The following is an 18285-nucleotide window of genomic DNA, read 5'->3' on the forward strand; positions in this document are numbered from 1 at the left end:
AAAGTTCCTGAACAGAACACCAATGGCATATGCTCTAAGATCAAGAATTGACAAATGGGACTTCATAAAATTGCAAAGTTTCTGTAAGGCAAAGGACACTGTCAATAGGACAAAACGACAACCAACAAATTGGGAAAAGATCTTTACCAATCCTACATCTGATAGAGGGCTAATATCCAATATATACAAAGAACTCAAGAAAGTAGACACCAGACAACCAAATTACCCTATTAAAAATTGGAGTATAGAGCTTAACAAAGAATTTTCAATGGAAGAAACTCGAATGGCCGAGAAGCACCTAAAGAAATGTTCAATGTCCTTAGTCATCAGGGAAATGAAAATCAAAACAACTCTGAGATTCCATCTCACACCAGTCAGAATGGCTAAGATTAAGAACTCAGGTGATAGTAGATGCTGGCGAGGGTGTGGAGAAAGAGGAACACTCCTCCATTGTTGGTGGGACTGCAAGATGGTGCAACCACTTTGGAAATCAGTGTGGCGGTTTCTCAGAAAATTGGACATAGCATTACCCGAGGATCCAGCTATACCACTCCTAGGCATATACCCAGAAGATGCTCGAACATATAACAAGGACATATGCTCAACTATGTTCATAGCAGCCTTATTTATAATAGCCAGGAGCTGGAAAGAATCCAGATGTCCTTCAACTGAGGAATGGATTAAAAAAATGTGGTATATTTACACAGTGGAGTATTACTCAGCTATTAAAAACAATGAATTCGAGAGGTTCCTAGGTAAATGGATGGAACTAGAAATTATCATCCTGAGTGAAGTAAGCCAATCACAAAAGAACACACATGGTATTCACTCACTGATTATTGGATATTAGCCCAGAACCTTGAAATGCCCAAGATGCAACTCACAGGCCACATGAAGCTCATAAAAAAGGAAGACCAAGTGGGGGTGATTCAGTTCTTCTTAGAAGGAGCAACAAAATACTCAAGGGAGCAAACATGGAGACAAAGTGAGGGACAGAAACTGAAGGAGGGGCCATTTGAAGACCTTTCCACCTGAGTATCCACCCCATATGCAGTCACCAAAGGTAGATGCTGATGTGGAAGTCAGGAAGTACATGCCGATAAGGGCCTGATATGGATGTCTCCTCAGAGGCCTTCAAGAGTCTGACATATTCAGAGGCAGATGCTCACAACTAGCCATTGAACTGATCATGAGGTTCTCCATGGAGGAGTTAGAGTGAGGACTGAAGGAGCTGAAAGGGTTTGTGGCACCATGAGGAGAGCAACAATACCAACCAACCACAGCTCCCAGGGTCCTAACCACCAGCCTGGGAGCACTTATGGAGGGATCCAGGGCTTCAGCTGAATATGTAAGAGTAGAGGGCCCTGCCGGGCACAGGTGGAAGATGAGATCCTTGACCTCATGAAGGCTGGACGCCCCAGGGGGTGGGAATTTTGAGGGTGGGGAAGTGGGAGTGTGGGGGGGTAGGTGGGGGTTACATCCACAGAGAAGAAGGTGGAGGGGTAAGGGGGTGGGGGGTTCCCGGGTGGGTGGGGGATGGGGTAAGGGGATAACATATGAAATGTAAATAAAATATCCAATAAAAAAAAAAAGAAATAAATATCTTTGAACAAAAAAAAAAAAAAAAGAGAAGGTAAGATTGTTTGTACTAAAGACCTCAAGTTTCACACTCTAAGCAAATGGAGAAATCTCCAAAGAGTATATTCTGTAGTCTCCTCTAACTTCAGCATATAGATCTCATATAAATTATTCCAACTTTGCCTTCAATATTTACAAATGTTTTAATTCAGTAATAAACATCAATTGCTCGTCACATTCTCTTATCTGGCTATAGGCCAAAATATATGGTTTTTATATGCTTCTAGCCCATATGATATATTTACAGTTTTACTTTCATGAATGCTGGACTCTCATTTCCAGAATTGTTTTATTCTCCTGTTTCTGCCAAAGACAAGAATAAACAACCCTATAAAACATGATTGTTTAGAATATGATACAGTTAAAAGAGCTTCAGGCTATTTATAGTAATTAGATCATAAAGGGGGGAACAGAGCGTATGTATATTTGTTATGTTCATAAAATGTAACACATGGAAATAAATTATGACAGTGATGGTGGGACTATTTGTGTGCAACATGTCAGCATAAAACCCCAGAGCTCACAGTTGGAATTTGTCAAGGTGCTTCCATTTTGGACCTGTGAGCAACAGATCGCCACAACAAATGCTAACCTTGGCTAATCACAAGTGACATCTCATAGACACATTATAGTTTTTCTTACCTCTCCTACCCCTCTTATTTAGTTTCTTTCAGGATAATGCCCCAATAACACACAGAGTCACATCTCCCTTAAACTTAGATCTCAGGGTCTCTCTTCTATATCACCTAAAGCTAATTTCTTCCTGAAGATTACTACCCCAGGAACTATGATGTGGCAAACACATCATTTAGTTTCATTTGTTGCAGTGACCTCCTTCTCTGGCTCAGGGGCACGCAGTCCTGTGTCCCTGCTCAGTGCAAGAAGCTTTACTCCCCACCCTAGCTTCCTACAGTGGGAGCATCATCTCAAGTCCAAGTGAAAACGACAAAGTTACAAGATGTGATCCATTATCTCTAGGCATTAAAATGCAATCAAGTGGTGGGTTATGCATACATAAAATAATTATTGGATTGCCCCAAATTTTGTTAATTATAATTTCTCACTAAATCTGGAGATGGTTACATTCAGCTGAGAATGGTAAAATTCTTATTTTGACAGTGGCCTTTGGTAAGGATTAAGTTGCTGGAGGAAGCATTCCTTGGAATTTGTTGGTTCTGTCCGACCAGATGCTAGGAAGAGCAGAAAGATGATGCAGAATATGCAGCCAGTCAGCAGGCTCCCGTTATCTGGGAGGAGCACTGGGAGAAGACCAATAAGGGTGACAAGCAAACAGGTGGAGGAAGAGATGGAAAGTCACCTGTGTGTGTAATGTAACATTCCCCTCTCCTCCCATGTGACTGTTACTATTTTCTTCACTCCCAGAAAAGCTTAACTGAGCGGATGTTCTTTGAAAGGATTGCAAAGGTTTGCTCTCATCACATAGCTGTGGTATCCAGTCTGTAATGAAAATATCTTAATGAAGTAAGTTGGCAAGTGTTTAAAGCCCTCCTTCTCAGTGAGGCTTTATTTCAGCCAGTCCAGGAAGATATAGCTTAGAAGTTGTCCCTCCTGTCATCCCCTGTACTTCTGTATTGGCTCCTCTTGCTGAACTCACTTCTTCCCAGGTGAGGAGGCATATGCAGAAGTCTTACTTTATAAGTTATCCATGCCTTGAGAACAGTATGTGTCTGGGATATTTTTATGACATCTCCTTCCCCAATATAAGATTTGAAGGCAGTAAATATTCACTCAATGGATGAAAACTATAACAATAGACTCCATGTGTCCCGTACACAGATCGGAGGGACTTTGGGTGTGAGCGCAACAGCCTGGAGTGGAGATGGCTAGTTAAAACACTTAGGCAGACATAAGCTCCTCCTAAGCTCATTCATGGGGATAATGATGGCCTTGGGTCAGGTTGCTGTACATACAGACTTCTACAGGAGAAGAGTGAGCCTTCTGGGAAAAGTACTGATTATCACATCCTAAATATGTAGCTCTTTACCCATAGACAAAGAGAAAAATTGGTCCTATCAATTTGGGTTGAAGCTGAACAGTTTGGACTGAGGGCAGAGAACAATAAAATGTAATGGTAATTCTATGCTGCAAAGTATATAATGCATACATATTTTAAGAACAGAAACATACTGTGTAACTTTAATTTTTTCAAAATCTATTTTTAATGATGATTCTAAAACCCCTTAACCTTCCTTGTAGCCATCACCCACCAGAGGTAGTGGAAAAGAAAGGATACAGGACAGGGAGGGGAAGTGGACCTGTTTAAAAAGGTTCTTTGGAGCAGCTCCTGTCTGTGTTGTCTGAAAATCAAGAGTTCAGTCCACAGGTTAGCAGGTATGGCAGCTCGATCTACTCGCAAACACTTCACAGATGCACTAGCACTCCAGTTCAGTAGAGTTGGGTCAACAACAGCAGTGACATGACCTAGCAGATTTGGCTTGAGTCCACAGCAGAGGCCAGCAGGAACACCAGGAGAAATTCTAAGTTGTGCCTCTCAGGGAACGGAAGATCAGTGAAGACTCAAGACCCGCAAACGTTGCACAGCTAGCTGTACCAGCAAGCCAAAGTCTGTCATCCATTTATACCTTCCAACATCATGTGTCTTCCATGGGTCTTGTCTCAGCCAATGCGTCTGAACAGCCCAAGTCCACAGAAGCAGCAAGAAACCAGCACACCACCAGTTTTTTGGTGTGTATTTCTCTGTGGTGTCCCCACAAATGTAGCTCAACAGACATTAGCTAAGAATCCTCCATCATGTGTCCTTTCCCATGCTTGCTTTAGCAGAACATCCTCTCTCTTGTGTCTGCTTCAGCGAAACATTCCTTCACAAGTCTGCCTTAGCCTTTCACCTGTGTCCACTTTAAAGAAATGTTCCTTCACATGTTTGCCCCAGCAAAACACCATCCAACCGACTTTCCACAGAACCCTTAAGTTTCCACGTCAATGCTGAAAAAATGAAACATAAATACTATTAAGCATTTCTAATACCTCTATAGAATATCATTTTTAATTTTAATTAAAATGTGATTAAATCACCACCCCTTCCCTTTCCTCCCTCCAGCTCTTCCAAAGATCCCTTCCTCCAACTCCTTCCATGGCCTCCACTCTCAAATTGATAAATTGAACTCTCAAATTGATAAATTGAGAGTTTTGTTTTTATTATCTTTACATATATATATATATATATATATATATATATATATATATATATATATATATGTATAAGTATGGACAAACACATAAATACATTCTGCTGAGTTTAATTGGTTTGTTTGCGTGTATATGGTTTCAAGTGACTACTCTGCACTGGATATCCAATTAGGGGGCTCTTCTGTGGGAGAGGCTAATTCTCCCTCTCTTAGTAATTATTTGTCTCCTGTAGTTCTCTGTCTATGGGTGGAACCCAGTGAGATTTTTTTTCTCCTTTCCTGTTAACATGTCTATTGATATTCCCATTGGTCTGTCTTGGTTCATGCTTTATAGTTTTAGTAAATCCTACTTTGGTTTACTAGAATTTCATTAAAGACTTTTGCATATATGTTCATATAGGATGTGAGCTTGTAGTTTTGTTTTTTGTTGTTTTGGTTTGTTGTTGTTGTTGTTGTCGTTTTGCCTTTACATGGTTTGGGTTTTAGAATAATACTGGCTTCATAAAATGAGTTTTGGAATGATCCCTCTGTTTTTATTTTTCTGACTGAATTCAGAAGTATTGGTTTTAGTTCTTTCTTTAATTCTGATGTGAATATATCCTGGCCTTTTGCAGTTAGAAAATTTTTATTACTGTTTCAAGTTCTTTCATTGTTATTGGTCAGTTTATGTTCTTGGCTTAAATTTGATAGTTTAAATGAATTAAGAAATTCACCCATTTCTTTTAGGTTTTCCAACTTAATAAAGTGCAGGTTTAAATATATCCACTTACAATGGTCTGTACTTCTTTGGTGTTTGTTGTTTGTTGTTTGTTTCCCTGTTCATTTCTGATTCTGTTAATTTGGGTCATCTCTTTTTTGTTGTTGTTTTGTTTTGCTTTTTGGTTAGTTGGACAAAGGTTTATCAGTCTTGTTTATTTTATCAAATAATCAGCTCACAGATTCATTAATTATTTGTATCATTTTTTATTTCTATTTCATTAATTTCTGCTTTGATTACCATTACTATCTACTGCATTTGGTTTGTTCTTATTTTTTCATATTCTTGAGGTGCATCATTAAGTGCTCTCTGATCTCTTAATGTGGGTACCATGAGGATATAATCTCCTTATAATTGCTCTTAATATATCCCAGAGGTTTTGTTGTCTTGTGGTTTGATTTATATATTTAGTTCCAGAAATATTTGTATTTTTTTCTTGATCTTCCTTCCATTCACCATTCAGTAATGATTTGTTTGATCTCCATGACTTCATATACTCACTAGAGTTTTATTTGCTGTTGATTTTAAATTTTATTGCACAATGGTTTGATGAGCTACATGAGAGTATTTTTATTGTTCAATATGTATTAAGGGTTTTGTTTTCTAGCATGTTTATTTTAGAGTTTCTTTCATGTACTCATTCCTAAGTGGAATCTATATTCTTTGGCCTTCGGATGGAATGTTCTGTAGGTCCTTTTGGTGTGATATCCAATTTAATCTAATGACTTTTCTCTGTTTTTTTAACCTATCTATTAGAGAAACTGGGCTGTTGATATTGTCTGCTATTATTGGGTTTATGTTCAGTTGTGACTTTAATTTTATTAGTGCTTTTTATGAAATTGGAAGCACCAGCATTCAGTGCCTATATACTTAGTATTGTGATATTTTCCTAATTAATTGATTCCCTTGATTAGACTGAATGCCCTTCTTTGTAGCTTCTGATTATTTTTAATTTCAAATATATTTTGTCAGATATTAGAATGGCCATACCTGCTTGCTTGCTGATCACACTTGTTTGAAATACTTTTTTTTTCATCATTTCACTTGAAGATGCTGTTATAAAGTAGACGTTCTTTCAGACAAGATGGATTTTTGTTTCTTAATTCATTTAGGTAGCTGTGTCTTTCGATTAGAGAGTTGAGACAACTGATATTTCAAATTCTTATTAAAAGGTCTTTGTAGTTCATTAAATTATAACTTATTTTCTTCCTTTCTAGAGGCACTTAGATGATATTATACTTCTCTCAGTTTGAAGTATATTTTTCCAGGATTCTGTTTAGGGTTTTGTTGTTGTTGTACAGGGGAGTTTTAGGACTTTTGTATCATGAAGGGTTTTTCTTTCTCTTTCAACTATAGCAAACAGTTTTGCTGCATACGATACTTTAGGCTAGCCATTGTGATTTGGAGTGCATAGCTCTATGCTCTTCTAGATTTCAATTTTGCATTGAGAAATCACCTCCTATTCTAATGGGTTTCTCTTTATATGTGACTTCTGTTTTCAGTCTTGCAGCAAACGTTTCTCTGTACATTTGGTGTTTTAACTATGATATTGCCATGAGGTTTTATTTTTTTTCTGATCTTGTATCATTGAAGTTTTGTGTGATTCTTATATCAGGCTATGTCTTTAGTTTGGGGAGGTTTTCATCTGTTGTCATGTTAAATATCTGGTCTATACCATTGATCTTGTATTTCCCCCCTTGATCTATGGGCATAATTCAAAGCTTTGTTCTTTTAATGCTGTCCCACATTTCCTGCATGTTATTTTCTTGTGATCTTCAATTCTTTCATATTCTTTGCCTATTTACTCTAGATCCTGTATTCTCTTTGACTCCTGGTAATCTATCTTTTGCTTGATTCATTTTCCTTAGAAGGCTTTTCCTTTGAGTTTGCAAACTGGTACATTGATAGGTTTTAACTCCATCTTCTATTCGTCTATCTCATTATTGAGTTAAGTTTCAAGTCAATTATCTGTATCATTCCATTCAGCTTCGTGTTTGTATTTTTTGGGGCAGTTACTCCAGTATTTGTTGTTATCCTCTTGGAGTTCAATGAAGTGTTTGTTTCTTCAATTTGTGGATACAGTTTATAATTATTATTTTAAATTCTATGTCCTGGGGCTTATCTGGGTAAGTCTTTCTACGGAATACTTCTACTAGTAGCATGGAAAACATGTTGTCTTGGTCATTTATGTTGGTTTTGCAATTTGACCTGGACTGTGGAGTTCTTTCTCCCACCCTACTCTGATATGATAATCTGATCTTCTTTTGATAGGGTCAGTACATGAGATATATGGCCTGAGCTAGGCCATATAGAGCTGGTAGATATGCTATTTAATCAGACCAAGGAAAGATGGCTCACAAACCATGGTTATGGAGCTAGGTTGAAGATGTGGCAGAGAGAAGAGAGAAGGAAGGAAGAAAAAGAGTCTCAAGAGTCAAAGGTGTCTATCTATCAAATAGGTTAGAAGGCCACCTATCCGGAGCTAGGCCTGTGGTTATGGCACTGGCTACAGGCAGGGAGGGGGAACGTGAGGTGGTAAGAAAGGAAAAAAGCAATTTACCGGGGAAAAGGTGGCTCAGGAATGAAGAGGGTTCATAGGAAGCAGTATGAAATTAGGCTCTTAGATTTGCCAAAATGGTGGCAGAGAGATGGAGGAATGGCAAAAAGAAAAGATGGCTTACCCAGGAAAAGTGGCTTTCAATCATGGAGGAATCGTAGACTGAGGGTCTGGAATTGAGGACATCATTTTAAAACCACAAGCAACCCCTTCCTGTGCTTCGTTATTCCATTTGCAGCCAGCACAACCTGCTAGAGGCCATAGCAACACAGGCATGAACAGACAATTATTGAATCTTAATGAAATAAGGCACCATGAGGAACAGTTTGGAAACTCCTTTAAAGAATAAGATAGGACACCTGTATTCACAGAAGTTAGTTTGCTCAGGAGATCAGGATTGTGTGCTTCTGCAACCAAACATTCTACAGTGCCTGTTAACTCGTGAATCCAAGGAAACCATTTACAAAGGACTTCAAAGGTAGATCTAAGAACCAGACATCCAGAGAGTTTCATGAGAGATATAGCTTCAGTTTAAGATTTTACGGAGGCTATGGATACAGAGTGATTTTCAGACAATAAAGCACTTTATAAAACATATACTGGTATTTTTTTTCCACAAGCAATATTGAATTCCAAATTCTAGGACCACTGAATGGAAGGTGAGAATGGAGAATTAAAATGAAACCAAACAAACAAAGGAGGAAAGAAACAAAAGGCTGTGCACACATTGTACTGGGGATTTGTTGGCTTGTCCTGGAGACTGTTTAATGCACAACACTTTCCCAACAGCAGAGTCAGAATAGAGATTTTTTCCCATGACTAGAATTTACCTGCATTATTGAAAACAGCTGCTTGGATCCTCTTGGGTAACTTTCCAATTTATTACCTTCAAGTATGGATTGTTTTCATTTAAAAAATTCCAAACCACACAACATTATATATAATAATACAATCCTGCCGACTCTGATAATATCTGTTAGCTATTCAAACGCAAAGGCGTTCCATTTAATGGAACCGGGTTCATTTATTCTGTAAATGTTTAGCACAGTCTTGGAGCATTTATAGCAGCAAAACCAGAACCACTGAAATCGATAAATGAAGGGTAGGATGTCAGTCATAATTTACATTCCCAGCTGATAGCCACAGAAATGAAGCCCTTCGGAATTATTAAAATGCATTTTGTGCAGAGTATTTATTACTTGGCATTTCTTATTTATGATTCATTGAAAGATGAGGCTACGGGAAATAAAAGACAAGCTAAACTTTTCCAGAATAATGAGGTCCCATTTGCTCTAAGCCAAACCCACTTTTATGAGAGCTTAACTGTTGTGTTGGTTTCGTTCTCAAAAGCAATGATTTTCTCTTTATCTGTATGAGAACCCTTTCTTAAGCACACTCATTTAGCACAAAGAAAATGCCATTCGTAGACCTTGGTTCTAAACTGTATTATTTTAAATGCCTGATGGATAACATTTCACGTGACATGAAACCACAAAGAGCAAATTATTGCAAGCTTTCTGATAGAGTTATTAATGACCGCACTAGGACCGGCTGACTGGTGGGTCTGACCGAAGAACTAAGGACTGCCTTCCCCGTGGTTAGAATTATGTCCCAGAGAAAAGCAGCAGGGCCTGAAACCACGTTTTAAAATCAGCCCATCTCCTACTCACACAGGGGAGCAAAATCTCAATTACCTAGCTCCATCTTTCTGCTCTTCTGAAGATTTTTTTTCATATTTTTTTATCATCTAAACAATTTTTTAAAATTTAAACATATTTTGATCAAATTCTTTCCCTCCCCCAGGTCCTTCCAGTTCCTGTCTCGCCTCCCTACTCACCCAGCTTTAAGTTCTTTCTCAGAAAAAGAAACAAAAATCCAACACAACAACAAAACACTCTAAAACAAAGAAAACAAAATAAAATCACCACTCCCAGAAAACAACTATAACAAACTGTAACCGAATAAAAGCTCACATGTGCAGGCACAAACACACACATGCACACACATACACAAACACAGAAACAACAACAACAAAGGAAAGAAACAAACAAACAAAAACTGTGAAGTCCATTATATGTTGGTCACCTAATTCTGAAGCTGAGGCCTGTCCTGGTGGTATATCCAGTGCTACTCTATTGGGGAAAACAGATTTTTCCCTCATATATATATATTATATATATAATATATATATATTATAAATATATATATATAATAAAAAGATAAAACAAAAACTATCACTTCAGAGTTGGACAAGGCAAACCAACAGAAGGAAACGAGCCTAAGAATAGGCACAAGAATCAGAGAGTGATTGTTCACTCACTCGGGACTCCCATAAAAACCCTGAACTGGAAACTGATATGTATGCAGAGGACCAGCTGCAGATCAGTGCAGGCCCTACGCTGCCTCAGTCTATGTGAGTTCGTATAAGCTTTGTTCATGTTGACTTACAGGGCCTTACTTTCTTGGTGTCCTTTTTGGCTCTAACACCTTTTGCCTCCCCTTCTGAGGGGTTCCTTGAGTTCTAAGAAGAGGTTTTTTTTTAAATTTTTTATTGGTTATTTTATTTATTACATTTCAAATGTTATCCCCCATCCCAGTTTCCCCTCCACAAATCCCTTATCCCCCATCCCCTACCCTCTGCCTCTATAAGGGTGCTCCCCTTACCAGCCCACCCACTCCTGCATCAGCACCCAAGCATTTCCCTACCCTGGGTCATCGAGCCTCTGCTGGACCAAGGGGCTCCCCGAGAGGAAGGTTTTAATGGAACAATTCCATTTGGAGCTGAATGCTCCAAGTTTTCTCACTCTCAATATAATGTCTGGCTGTGGGTCTCTATATTTGTTTTCAGCTGCTTCTGGATGAACCTTCGTTAATGGTAGCTGAACAAGGCATTGATCTACAAGTATAACAGAGAATCATTTTGTTACTACATATTTTCTTTCCTTTCTTTTTAGATCAGTGTTATTTGGTAAGTTCCTGGGGTAGCTAGTTTCAGGTTCTTAGTCACTCAAGCACTGTTGGGTATGGGTTACATTCATGGAGAGGGCCCTAAGTCAATTCAATTATTGGTTGATTATTCTCACAAGCTTTGTGCTGCTGTTAACTTAGCATATCTTGCAGACAGGATACCAATATAGATAGATAAGCAGTTTGCAAGAAGCTTGGTGGTTATATTACTCTTTTGATATCATGCAGAATACCTTCCTGACAATGGAATGTGGGGTGAAGGCTCTATGTAGGTACTAGCTTGACATATCCATGTTCATCATAAGTGTTGTCTTCAGCAATGGGCCATGGTGTCAGTCTGTGGAGATAATCCCGTAGTCTTGGCCTGGGTTGTTTGGAGGTTCCCATTGAACCACTTTGACCAACAACTCAATTATATGTAACACAGGTCTAGGACTGGAAACTTTGTTGGGTGACAAGTGGTGGCCAGTTGGGATTCTGTCTCCCCATTACTCTGAAGATTCATTTCAAAAATAGAAACATCTCTGATGTCCCTAAAACAAGAATGGATTTTTTTAAAAAATGTTCAGACTATTATTTAGCCATTAAAAATGACAACATGAAAGTTTGAGGCAAATAGGTGGAACTATTAATAAAACCATCCTGAGTGAGGTATCCCAGACTCAGAATGACAAATACGATATACATTTTCTTATATGTGAATATTAGCTGTTAAGTCAATGACAACCAAGATACTACCCATAGACCCAGAGAGGGTGGGCATAGCATAAGGGATAAGAGAGAACAGAAAGAACTGGTTAAGAAAGGGAAATAAAATATATACATATAGACTGAAGGAGGGGCTGGAATGGGGGATCAAATGGGGCTGCGGAGGGAAGAGGGAGTTGTGGGAAGAAATACAGGAAGGGACAGCTAAAATTAAGGCCATTTGAGGGATAGTGTGGAAACCTAATACAGTAGAAACTTTCTAAAATATATACATATAAAAAGCAATTGAAATGAATTCTTGTAATTTTTTTTCTTCCTTAAAGTAAAAAGATCCAGATCCCAAGCCTCCTTTAGAGCACACTACATACTGGTGGCATGGTTTCTTGGGAGAAACCAAAATCTCAATTCTGGATGTGTAACCCCATATGAATCATTTTCTTCCCTGGATTGTTCCCTTGGCCAGAAGAATAAGCAAATAATTTTATTCAGATAATGTAGCTATTCATCTTATTGATAAGACCTCAGAGTGTGAGAAACTCCCACCCTCTCTCTCATGGTCCATGTGTCTAAGGAGCCATAGTCACATCCACGTGGCTCGAGCAAGTGAGGCACCTCCCTGCTGAGGTTCACATCCTGTTCCACCAATAGCAGTCTTCACCATGAACACACATTTTAACTGTACCTCAAACTTCTCATCTGATAAACAGATAGAAGTGTAATATATACATCAAATGACTGACATAATAATGATTATAATTTGCATGGAGACATAAACATATGAATAATTAATACCACTGGTTTTTATAGCTCCATTTTCCATTCCTGTATTAGCCATGCTGCGCCAGGTAGAAATCTAGTTATTTCACCTAATGATTCTACTACAAATGCCACTTTTTCTAATGGCTACCAGCTTTCAACCTGATTCGCCTCCAGAAATGCTCCATTGTTTCTTCCTTTCTCTCAGAAATCTGAGTTTGCTGAGAGATCCTTGGCACATCCCCAGGTAGCTGTGTTGCCTGCTTAGAGAGCACTAGATGGAATCCATAACTAATGTAGAAAAGACAACTATACAATGAAATGTTGGCTCAAGACCGGGATGCACACAGGTCCAATCATCTGTGTTGCTTAAGCCTTACTTTTGGGGCAGATGAGAATCACCATGGACACTTGACAGCAAGAATCTTGAGCAAGTTAAATGCACATTGCCTCAGTTTCTCCATCTTCAAACTGTAGCTGCCAATCATCTAATGTTGACAGGGCTATAAAAGAGATTAATCTGTGTAAGTACTTAGCATACAGAAATTATCTCTGGAACCCAATATATAGTGTTGGTTCTAGTTAATGATTATGTTTATCATAAAATGCTAACATGCATAAATTTAGAAATCCAGGCTAGGATTAATTCCCAGAAACTATACCTTCAAACTATAATCTTAAATTATTTTTTAAAAAGATAACTGATATTTACTGGAGATGATAGCCAAATGCTTCATCTAATTTCTATTTATAACCATTCTATAATGTAGGCATTATTTTTGTTCCTGTTTATAGATTAAGCAACCAAGATCAGAATAAGTTATAATTAACAAAAAGTTCACAAACTGGCAAGATGGCTCAGTAGACAAAGACACTTACCGCCAAGCCCGTTGACTTGATTTCTGTCCCCAGGATCCAAATGGTAAAAGGAGAGAACTGACTCCTGACTCCTGTAACTTCTCTCTCTCTCTCTCTCTCTCTCTCTCTCTCTCTCTCTCTCTCTCTCACACACACACACACACTCACAAACATACAGATACACACACTAAATGTGATTTTAAAACTTACAACTTTCCTGGAGACCCACTCAGCAACATGGCCTTTTCATGTTACACACTAGAGTGCTGCAAGAGTAGGAAAACTAGCCTAGATGATCAAGAAGGGTAGCTATTTTAATTAAGCTGCAAGCTACAGTTCACTTCAGGAGAAGCCAGAGCATCTCTTGAAAGCAATGAACTTGAGAAGCATGGGAAATAAAAAAGTTTAAATGTACCACAGGAGTCGAAGAAGAAACATTCATACCTAATTCTGGTGTTTATAAAACTTAACTGGGCAAGTCTAAAGTGGTACAGACTCCATGTGCTGGTTCAAAGATCTTAACAACAGTTAAGCACACATCACTAAAACTTAAGTGCAACCAAGGGCCCTGTAAATACCATCCAAAATGTCCTTCTTACATCGGGTTGTTTGCTGACACCACTCTGAAAGAAATGGAATGCAGACTCTAATTTTCTCTGTGAAACAGGTCTTCCTAGGACATACCCTGAGGTACACATTTGTCTTGCCCTGTTTTCAACACAGCTCAAAGGCTTTAGTTGTCCTAAGACAGAGGGCAGCAGGTTTAGGAGATAGCATGAGAGTGGGAAGAAAGTGCTGAAGGATTCAGAGGAAAGCATGCTCTCATTGAGGTATGCTCTGCCCTCAAAGTTCTGGTCAAAGGGCTGGTAAATGGAATTGCTCTCACCCTCCTTCACAATAAGAATGCACTATGGCAGGAGGGAATGGACATGAGGAACATGTTTGTTTTACTTCAAGGATGTGGTTAAGGTATAAGTGAGACTTCAGAAACATCACAAAAGTTGAGAAATGGAAAGAAAAGAAATAGTAACTGGAAACCCAGAAAAAGAGAGGGGAGAAGAGGGAAAAGGAGGGGAGGGGAAAGGAAGGGAGGAGTAGGGCAGGAAGGGAGAAAAGCAAGACAGATGAGAAAGCTGAGTTTTATGAGAAGATTTTAAACCCTGCCTAGAACTTCCATCTTCCCATTCCCTGTAAAAGCTGCAGTAATATTTTCACAGCTTGCTACTATCATAATGTTATGAAAAAAGTAGAGGCATAATATGACATCTATCTCCCACTTCCGTTAAGTTCAGAGGCTGCCCAGTAGGGTTCCTGAGAATTTCCTGGCTGTATATTTTCATAAAAGAAAGTAGAAGAGTAACTTCCAGGATATTCCTAGAACAATGAAGGAACCTGAAAAAATTAGCAGAATCTTGTGTTAGATACCTTTTTCTAGGTTAGGGGCATTAAGAAATCAAGCTTTGGTTGGGATGTAAAGTAGATTTAAAAAAGTAATATAAACAATAAATTAAAAGTAAAACGAAATCAAGTTATGATACCAAATCTAGCAATATAGATTTAATTTGATTTTTTCTGCTGTTATACCCCAATAAACCCATCACAATCTCAAAGCATCAAAAGCTGAAGGTGCAGGTAACATGACTATCCTAGCAAACACTATTGCTTAGCAACACAATACACAGGAGCATCAGCTGTTTACTCTCATGACACATGTCTGATGAGAGCTGTAGTTCACCGCTCAGCACTGTAAGAGTATCATTCCAAAATTCAAGATTTAATGCAAAGTTTTTTAATGAATGCATATCACTTTAGCATCATAGTAAAGTTAAAAAAATCTTATAGACAATAGAAATAGTCAAGTATAACTGGTATCCACCGGTATTTCCAAACTAGTATACATTAGTTAGTTTTTTTATCACTATGACAAAATAGCTGGCAATAGCATACAAGGAAGAGAAATTTGTTGGGGCTCAAATTCAGTGCATTAGGTAGAACAGAGCCATGACCTGCTGTACAATGATGGCATCACCACTGTAGAGTCTAAGCTCTCCTCCACCAATCACAAATCAAGAAAATGTCCCATGGCCACATCTACAGCCCAATCTAATGGAAGCAATACCTCAAAAGAGAATCGTACTCCCCAGATGAGCCCAGTTTGTGTCAAGTTTTCAGAAACTGTCCACAGGAAAGCAAGCCTTAAGTTTGCAAACACTAAATTTGACATTTGTTTTAGTGCATTTTCTATCTAGGACAAAAATTCTGATTTTTCTTCAAGTAATTCCATAAGGAAAGTTCTAGATGACTGGTGAGATATATAAAAAGATACCATATACTTTATATACTTTATCATTTTAATCTTTTATTTTTTACATCTGTGTGTGTGCGTGTGTGTGTGTGTGTGTGCACATGTGTGCACACGCGTGTGCCACTTGAGGAATGTAGGCTTCAGAGGACAATTTGTAGAAATCAGTTTTCCCTTTCCACAAAATGGGTTCCAGGTATCAAACTCGTGTCATCAGCCACTCTGGCCAAGCTATCTTTCAGTTCTCTGACTATCAGACTACTGATCCCTTGTCCATCTCTTTCTGATAATCTAGCATGAAATGAGACAGCCATTCCTCAAGCAGACTTCCCCTGACATACATTCCACATGAGTTTCCATTCCACTTTCTCCTAGAAAGAAGTCTTTTCCCACCTCAGCTTCCCCATCAGTCATTATTAGAGTCGCTAACGTGTTTCTATAAAGTCAGACTTCTCACTCAAGGATTAGTTCCAGATAGTAAGCAAACCACCACAGCCCGCCCACGTCTAGCATGCAGAAGACATGCAGTCTGACTTTGCTGAGTAAATATGTAGCAACTGAAGAAAAAGCAAAATGGGATAAATGATCACCATTATTTTTTTTAAAAAGCATCATGTGAGAAATTTATTATAAAGTATTTTTTAACATCATGGATTTTTTTCCAATTCTAATAAAATGCTGGGCAACAAATCATCATTATTCACAATTTACAAAACAAGAGACTGCTGAAAAATTAAATTTTCTAATGTGTGTAAACAACAGAAATGTTGATGTCATTCCCCAAACTATAGTTTCAACTCCAAAGTCAAGTCCATCCATTGTCCTCCTCAAAAGCCTGATATAAATAAGCAATTCTAAAAATTAAAACAATGACATATACGCATGCAGATGTGCACATGTGTGTGCGCACACACACACACACACACACACAGTGGCACATATTTTTAATCCCAGAATTTAAGATGTAGAAGTGGAGACGGAGATCAGAAGTTAAAGGTGTCATCCTCCACTACACAATGAATTTGATGCCATCCCAGAAAGCCAAACTGAAGTCAGTTATGTAACAGAAGAAGTTGAGAGGATACAAGCATGCTTCCTATCTGCCTGCTTGCCTTTTCGCTTCTATGGGCAACCACAGATGTTGTTGCCGGTGATGGTTATTCATAGTCTTTGTAAAAGTCTCCTCTTGAGGAACTCACACTGAGCCAACACAGGTTTTAATGGTCTGTGTTTGAATAAAAGCAGAAACTAGACTAAATCAAATCTAGTCTTTTCAGTATCAACAGGATTTTACTTTGAATTTTACTTTAAGTTTCAGAATAAGCTGTTTTTCACAAGTGGAAAATGGAAAACCCCAAGTGGCAACACAAAAGTTTCCAGTGGAAAATTTCTATCATTTAGTTTCTAACAGAAGTACTTGCAAGTCTCCAGGCATCATGTTACTCTGGTATGAGACAATTTATCCTAGGACTGATTCCCCAACACCTAAGAATTTACAGTCTTCATTAGAAATATCTTTCACAAGCTGTACATACTGAATATACCATTACACACACACACACACACACACACACACTCAGAAGGGATGGTGGAGTTTGATAAAAATGGTCTAAAACTCTAGATGCTGCAAAAACAAATTCCCCTGGAGATGAGACATAACTCAAAACACTTCAGTTCATGAAAGAATACTCTTACTATCCTCAGTGTTCCAGAGACAAACCCTCATTCTTTACAGATAGATGTGTTTACAGAAACGGTATTTCCCAAATGTCAATGGGCCAGAGTTCACAAAGAAACTTAATTAGTTCAGCTATACTTCAATCATTTCCAGCTCATTTTCAGAATAAAGAAGTAGGCACCCTTCTGAGGTCATTGAACAGGGACTGATTTTTTTCTTAAGTTTTATTTATTTATTTTTGACTCAGTGACAATCATGAACATCAGCAAAGTTTGGAGTCACTGAATTTTCAATATTTAAGATTTGTTTTCATCTCTTGGTGGTTCCAGTTGCACACAGGGAGGGATCAAAGACTCTTGAATTATCTTTCTTCTCAAAGGATTATTATAAATTTAGATTCTTATTTGGTCCCGGGAGAAGATTCCACAGCAATCTCCATAGATTCCAATTTTACCCCAGCATACTGTGAATTCAAGAGAAGCTTAAAGTCAACATTATAGATGCCTTTCCCTGTATTCTAAGCTTCTTTGCCCCAAAGACCATGGATGTTAGTACTCTGTCTAAACTCCACCTTCACAGTTATCTGGCAACAGCCAGGTATGCTCTTCCCCCCAGTTACCTGGCAACAGCCAGGTAGGCCTGCCCACTATAAAAAGGAGCCGCTTGCCCCCTCCTCTCTCTCTTGCTCTCCTGCTCTCTTGCCTCCAGCTTCTCTCTGTCCCCTCTCCCCTCCCCCCTTCCCTTCCCTCTGTCTCCACGTGGTCATGGCTAGCCTCTACTTTTCTCTTCTCTTCTTCTCTTTTCTCTTCTCGTCTCTTCTCTTCTCTTCTCTTCTCTTCTCTTCTCTTCTCTTCTCCTCTCCTCTCCCCTCCCCTCCCCTCCCCTCCCCTCCCCTCC

The 18285-nt window shown here is 38.6% G+C and overlaps 1 long non-coding RNA gene across 1 annotated transcript in view; it reads right to left on the bottom strand.

The window, feature by feature from the left end:
* Positions 1 to 10946: 10946 nt before the first annotated feature.
* Positions 10947 to 18285, bottom strand: part of LOC114622690 — a 15121-nt gene continuing 7782 nt past the window's right edge. The window contains exons 2-3 of the long non-coding RNA XR_003711657.1: positions 12931 to 13053; positions 10947 to 11015 (exon numbers count right to left, since the gene is read on the bottom strand). This is a non-coding gene — a long non-coding RNA (uncharacterized LOC114622690). The remainder of the gene's footprint in view (positions 11016 to 12930; positions 13054 to 18285) is intronic.

Source organism: Grammomys surdaster, unplaced genomic scaffold (genome assembly GCF_004785775.1).
Source record: "Grammomys surdaster isolate TR1022 unplaced genomic scaffold, NIH_TR_1.0 191, whole genome shotgun sequence".
NCBI lineage: Eukaryota > Metazoa > Chordata > Mammalia > Rodentia > Muridae > Grammomys > Grammomys surdaster.